The 7,599-nt window shown below is 38.5% G+C and overlaps 1 long non-coding RNA gene across 1 annotated transcript; it reads left to right on the plus strand.

The window, feature by feature from the left end:
• The first annotated feature begins 5,950 nt into the window (after nucleotides 1-5,950).
• LOC147601826 (uncharacterized) lies at nucleotides 5,951-7,349 on the plus strand. The gene is made up of 2 exons (XR_015257866.1): nucleotides 5,951-6,449; nucleotides 6,578-7,349. It is a non-coding gene; the product is annotated as an uncharacterized LOC147601826 (long non-coding RNA).
• Nucleotides 7,350-7,599: the final 250 nt, after the last annotated feature.

Genomic DNA, 7,599 nt, shown 5'->3' on the forward strand with positions numbered 1-7,599 from the left:
ATCCTTGCTAGAACGAGAAAGGACATATCATTCCTTCAGTTGTGCTCATAATTCCAGTGGCCAGCACGCTTGCGCATGTATCCCTCAAGCGCCAAGAATAGTCTTCAGTGCGCCAAAAAGACGGTGTCTGGGAGAATGAGCTCATTGCCAATCTGCAGAGCCAGAAAGAGCGTGCATTAGGGAAAGGAAGCATGTGTTTTATCTTGCCTATAATGCTGTTGCTCTGTGCAGTTCTCCAGTGCTTTTGTAAGGTTTATGGGTAGTCCTGGCCTCTGAAATCATAATATCTCCAGACACAGCTGCTTCTCAGCTCCTTTGCCAAGACAAAATAAGTCAGAAGAATATTAATGTTAAGACTGGGAATATTCAGGGAACTTCTTCAGGTTGGTCAATCTTTTCTTCCAGTGGTGTAAACTCTACTTCTTTTATCCCTATCGAGGAAACCTAGGGAAAACAAGTTTTCTAACTTGAGCAAAATCTTGGTTTTATCAGCCATAGAAAAAGAACAAACTTTGTCTGTGCAAGTGAATAATCTCTGTAAGGCATATAAGGCATATAAGAGATAGGCATTAAATTTCTCCGGTATTTGTGTCTCCGTTCAATGGTTCTATTCAAATTCTGGTTTTGCCTTTCATCCCACTTTTCTCCACATTTTATTTAAAAATGTATTTTCTCTTTTTCTTATCTCAGCTTGTCCTACTGGAATTCTGCAACCAGTTCTGGCTCAGTTTAACTTTCACCCACACAGCTTTGAAACTGGTTGAAAACAGACTAAAGAATAAGCTGTTGCTGGCTAAAATGTGACTGTTACTTTCATACTCGTTAAATGGATGTTGTGTACAGATGTACGTATAGGGACACTATGTGACATGATCTTTTGGATTTGCTTTCCTGCTGCCTCTGACCCTGCCTATACAATGCCTGCTTCACCACGTCATCTGATGTGAGCAAGAGTCAAGTTCCTTGGGTAGCAGAATATCAGTTTCATGCAGCATAGATGTGAATATGGTTGTCTCATTTAAATAATACCTCATAATGAGATGCTCTTTGAGGAAGCAAGGGGAAAATAAAACTGTGTCTGTAAGTTATTAGCCAGAGACCATTTTATGTACTATATACAGAAACTGTAAGGAAATGCAATGTATTTGGAGTACTTTTACCAGGTTTAAAAGATTTTAAGTTCTTTTTGCAAATCTGAAAAAAGTGTCTATAGCAACTCAGAGATACAAAATGTTTCCATATCACTACTGACAAAAGGATTTTGAAAAGGAAAACCAAGCAGTTGTCAATGATTAAAAAAGACACCTGAAATAATATTGTAAATATCACTAACAATCAATTACTGATATCTGAAATAAATGTGCATAAAGGAAAGCAATATAGAAATGAAATGAAATAGAGATAATACACCCCAAATTGTAAAATTGTTTTAAGAAGTGGCTTTCTCATTACAGCTGAATGTGATTTTCCAGATAGAGGCATTGTAATATGACCCTGTGTGCTGTTCTGTGTGTACAATAAAGCAAGCAAAATTAATCCCTTCCCCTGATGACCTCTAGAAATGAAAACCCATTATAGTAATAATATTTGTACTTAGGCCTTGATGTTTTTGTGCTGAATCTGAATGCCATGAAATGATTGTATACAGTGGCTGATGAGGACACATGTACAGATAATTACATAAATAATCCTCTTTATATAGGTGCAAGGTGACTTTTTAGATCTGGTATGGAAACTAGTTGAAGCCTAATAAAACTTGTAATCATTTTCTTTACTGCTAAGGCCTGAATCTTATTATGTTGAAAGGTCTATTAGGAACGTTTCCCTTTTTAACATGGAATGTAGGTAACTGGATCTTGTGCACAATTTTCCTGTTTGTAAAACTTGAATTAAGCATTGAAATTTCTGCCTAAGTTACTGGTTTTTGTGTTTGCCAAAGTATATATGGTATCAAATACTACAATATGTCTTTGTTACCAGTCTGCGGTTTGGTTAGTAAGCCCCACTTAAAGGGTAAAAGATCTTTTAAAAAACAACATTATTTAGCTTGGAACAGGAATCAATACTCCATACGATATGGTAATGAAACGCAGACTTTGTAACATATTGATGGACACTGAGAAAGTGTGTGTGGTGAGACAAGTGGGTGTATTTGTGTGCACATTGGAGGGACCACAATAGTATTAATAGCCTGTAAAGGAGGTTTCTGACATTTGGTAAACACATGAGTACGACACAGAGCACAATAGGAACCACAGTTCAGAAACAATGATCTGTACATTACTCTGGAATGCCATCAAATGCTTGTGAGCTTTCTTCTGTCAGCATTTGTATTTTCACAGGATGTACTAGCAAAACATTAACTTTGTGTAAAAAGAAGGCTAGAAAGACATCCACATTTTGTTTTACTGTTTTGCTTTACTTTTAATATTTGGTGGGCCATATATCCAAGTCAGTTTGGTTTTGTGCAAACAGTCTGGCTTTCTATTTGTCTAAGTGGTAATAAATTCCCATTGATCAGGGCTTAGTGGAAATTAGAACACCCTCCATGTGCCTCGGCTGAGGAGGCTGCTCCCAGCAGACTCTCGCTCGCATTAAAAGCCCACTGGAATGTTTTAGAATGGTTGGTGATGCTGCATATTACTTCACAATGTCAATATCAGAAGGCTTATTGATTTGGATCACTTTCTTTACATAAAAGAAATGATTTAGTATTTGAAAATAGTAAAAATGGCCACCTGGTGTAAAAATAACACTACCTCGTCTCTCTTTCTTAGATTGTCCATCAGCTTGGGAAAACTTCTAATGGTTGCACACTGTAAATATTTTTTAAAACCATATAACCATATACTATGGTTGTTGTACTTTCAATATATTTATTGGAAAGGCTTGTATTTGTAGCCTTCTACTAAAGAATAAAACTTGAATTTGTTAATTACATTTTATTTTACACTAAGATTAGGTGGATTTCTTTTAAGCAGTGTGTATAGGTATTTTGAGGTGGGTCACCTGAAAAAGATACAGATATATGCAAGACTTTTCAGTCTTTCAGACCTGTACTTCTCAGTGTTGGTAAAGTAGCACTGGTAGAGGAGGTGTGGAGAGGTCTCTTTCAAACGGTGATTTCCATATGAGTGTCAACAGACTGCTAAAAAGTGAGACAGGAGATATGAAAGCAAAAAGGACATATATGGGAGGTAATATATGCTATGCTAGTATCTGTCCACATGAAACCCTTTATAATTAATAAATACCTAAATCAGCTGCTTAAATGCATATTATAAGGAACTAGAGATCAAGATTCATCTGTAGGAAATAGAGATTGCCAATAAAGAAGGCGTGGTTTGGTTTTAGGGGTTGTTTTTTTCTTCACAAGAGGTTAGAAAGGCTGGAACTCAGTCGCATATCAAAGCACACCATGTGTCCGGAACAATCTCTCTTCTCTACATCAGTAGCTTATTATCTAAAAGTATTTTCAATATTTTCACCTAGATTGTTTCTCATCCCCTCTTTTGGGTTCCATTTTCCTTTGACAGATCCTTCAGGATCCTTCTTGATACTTCCTCACCCCACCTAAAAGCTTTGCATGTATATGGCCTAGGGTCATTCGGTCTTGAAGCCTATTGAAGGCATGCAGCTCCTTGGGAGGACCTGGAAAGATGCAAACTGCTTCTTCCTGGGCATTCTTCTTTGATATCCTTCTGGAGCGCTACCATGCTGAGGATCCGTTTTGAAATCCTAGTACTATACTATAAAAATAATGCAGCTTTCTCTTCTAGCTTAAGAGGTGGTTTTTTGTCAAGAACAGCATTACTCATGCAGCCTGTTAAATGAACACTTGTATTCAAATAACTTACTGATTATGCAAAACAACTCTGCCTGTTACAGTACACATTCAGTGCAGAAAATTGCTCTGTTGGTTGGACTGCTTTTCCCATCACAATGAAACATACATCTGCTTACAGCTAAAAGTCCAAGGGCCTGATTTAGTAAAAATTAGTGATCCATCAGATTGATGGGCAATCTGCACTCTTGGTGCCTTGAAATTTCTTGCATCAGTCACCAGATCATGATTTACTAATAGGGTTTCAGGGCTTGCAAAATAGCACAACTCTAACCACATATTAATATTTAATCTGGCATTTTAAGTGCACCTAACAAAAGACCCCAGAGCTGCTGACAGGACCTTAAATAGTGAATTTCTTAGACAGGAATTGAGTGTTTCCATAGTGGTTTCATGTGGAAATCTGAAATAAAAAGAAATACATGAGTTAAGCCCTGCTCATGAACTTACAAGCTTCTAACTATATTTTCTTGAAAAAATGTTTATAGTTTGCTTTTTCATAGTCTAGTTTCATTAATGTATGACAAAGCTTCCTTTGCTAGTTTCACTGCCCATAGCTCATGATGGCAGAAAAATTTCAAAACTCATTTCTATATTGTGTGCAATTAAACAGTCTGTTCATTAAATACTTAATCCACTTGGCAACTCTAGAAAGGTGCTAAATGAGGGTAAAAATAATGTATAAATCACAAAGACCTCTTTATTACCATGAAATTTAGTAATTGAATCTACACAGACTTAGTAAATTGGGTCCTCTGTGTTTTGTATAGTATTTCTGAGTAATCAAGATAGGCAAGAACCTGAATTACATATTGATAGTGTTTCTGCTATTTCGTGGCTTAAACAGAGCAATAGAGTGAGTTAACAAGCAACTTCTCCTGCTGCTGCCAGATGAATATTCTAATTTTACAAAACATATATAGTACATGTCTAGAAAGGGGTTTATTTTTTTCTTTCATTTTCATATGCCATAATTTATGAAAGATGTTCCCAACACCACCTGTAATAAAAGAATGTTTATTAGTGTGCAAATGAGGGTTATAAATGATGTTGCTTATCTATGGAACAAAACACAAAAGACAACTTATTAGCAAAAGACAAATTGCTCAGCAAGTTTCAATGAGCTGCTATGTTTGTCATGAAAAAAAACCTTTTATTTGCACAGATCAATGCTTTTATAATCCATTTAAAATAATATACTTGCCACTAGGTGGCTATTTCTGATAAGATCATTTTACCATTTTAATTACATTTTTAATATCCTGGCTGCATAAACAAAGATAAATTACAAGCCTTGCACAATCTGGCTGCTAGCTCAGGCACAATCTGTAATAATATCTGCTTTTGTTTGTGCCTCCTCTAATTAGATTCTGAAATCTAAGCTTTATCAATCAATAATTTTAATTTCAGAATTGCCTTTTGATCTTACATTTCATGTTTGTTTGCAGAAAATGATCAGTAGGACAAAGCTGATAATTTATGCAGAAACAATCTCTCCGCAGAGTTACAAACGCATTCCTAGCCATCAACACAACCCGGCAGACTAAGCTTGACACAGGTCTAATTAGCATGCAGATATGTGTCGCCTCATTGGCAATTCAAATTGCTTTTTTATAATGTACCTCAAATTGTGCTACTCAAACATTGTATTTGATTTCCAAAGCCCCCTGGGCATCCCATAATGTCTCCCTTCATCCTGGGTACGAAGCATTTATTGAACAATCTGCTTCGACTCTGGCTATCTTTTCGAAAACACCCAAACGTCGCAACTGCGGGACGAGCTTTTCCTCTTCGTCAGACAGCAACTTGTTCTTCCACAGAGCACCAGGCGCCACGTCTGCAGGTTTAGCAATGATATGTTACCTTGCGAGCTCCTGCTCCCACGGTGGCTGCTCTATAGAGGGCTTCGTTCCTGTGCCACTCATCTAAAAAGGGGGAGGATGTCTACAGAGCACACATTAATATGCGGCACATAACCACGTCTCTGAATGCCAGCCTTCCATTCTTCATTAAACAAAATGGCTGGATTGCAGTGATTGTTTTCCCCTCCAAACACACACGCGCGCGCACGCAGACACACACCCCATGCACACAGGCACATACCCGCACACCCCCCACACGCACGCCGGCTTTCTCTCCTTTTCTCCCTCGCGCACACGCGCGCGCTTTCCCCCACGCATGCAAACACACACACACACACACACGCACACGACACTCCCTGCCGTAGCGTGTCATTGTCGGCGCGGTGAGTTACTACATGCGAAAAGTTGTTGGCGGCGTTGCATGACACGCGAGGAGATTCCTACCAACGTCAGGGCCCTTTTTTGCCATGCAGCAACAAGTGGCAGAATCAATGGTGTACAGTTATTCAGCAATGTAATTCATTTCACTGGCTTTGGCTCCCAGCCAGATCCGCCATCTGTCTCTTGCTCTCCCTCTCTCTCTCTCTCGCCTGAATTTGTCCTACATTTCGTAATGTTACGTGCTTGCCATCCTTATTCTATGTCAGAGGTACAGCACGAGCCTCACCCCCCGTTCCGGCGTGGAGTTCTCTGAGTTCGGTGGCACTTCGGATATTCCACTTCAGTGCCATGGGAAGAAAAGGGTAAGAAAATACAGAGGGATTGCTGCAAAGAGAATGGTGCTCTTGTAGCCGAAAGCCAGAGCCTCCGCTTTTTATTTAAAGCATTGATATGGATCTGTCTCACATGGGAACTTTTCCTGCTTCGTTAGAGTATCTTCGTTTTCTTTATTGGATGCTGGCACTGTACGCCACTGCACAGCTCCGTGGAATGCCTGCTGTTGGATACTTGCAGATCCCTGCCACCAAGCAACCTCCTGCATTGGAAATCGGGTGACTACTCCAGGATCTTATGCGTGCTTGCTGTTTGAAGCTGCAGAAAAGTGAATAATCAATTAAGTATTGATTTCTTGTAAGATTTGGTAAATTTCAAAGGCAAGACAAAGAGGATGGCTTAAGGAAAGCACTGCAGGGACTTGGCGTAAATTAGACAACTAACAGCAGTGCAGAATAAAATAACACCTCAACCGAATATTTCCTTGGAAGAATTAGCACTAGCTATTGGAAGACGATGGTGGATTTAATCAAGACGGCAGGCACACTTGAGTTTTAACCGTGAATCTGAAAGAGGAGCTAATTATAACCACCTTTTTTATATGGAGCTAATTTGACTGAATGGATGCAAATGTGCTTTATTTATGGATGAAGAAGCAAGCCTTACAGCATTGACTTTGGGATCATCGCGTATGCTAAGCTTTGCAGCTTCTCTAAAAGTCAAGGCTACAGTATATTTTTGTTTACTGAAAAGGTATTTATATGCAAGCCTAAGGTAGCTGTACAAAAGATTCATCAGAACAATGTACTGTGGCACTGAGGATCTAATTATAATTTTGCAGCATTTCATGTTTTCTCTAATTTGGTGCTTTTCAACCCTTGCTTGTGATGGGCTATAAATGGGACAATAAATGTATGATTTAAACTATTGTGATTTTTCATTGTGTAGTTTATTAATCGTACTGTAGTTTTCTCAACGTGTTTGTGAATTATTCAGCAGTAATTTATAATGAAAGAAGCAGAACTGGTGGGGTGGTTTTAAATTCATTTATAATCTTCTTACAGATCTAAATGTACAGGTTCTACCAGCCGATGAGCTCTATAATTACTAAAGAATGTTGAAATTTTCAGATAAATGGGGCACTGACTTTACAATGGGCACAATATTGTATAATCAGTA

Source organism: Chlamydotis macqueenii, chromosome 2, assembly GCF_036417535.1.
Source record: "Chlamydotis macqueenii isolate bChlMac1 chromosome 2, bChlMac1.mat, whole genome shotgun sequence".
In the NCBI taxonomy this organism is placed as follows: Eukaryota; Metazoa; Chordata; class Aves; order Otidiformes; family Otididae; genus Chlamydotis; species Chlamydotis macqueenii.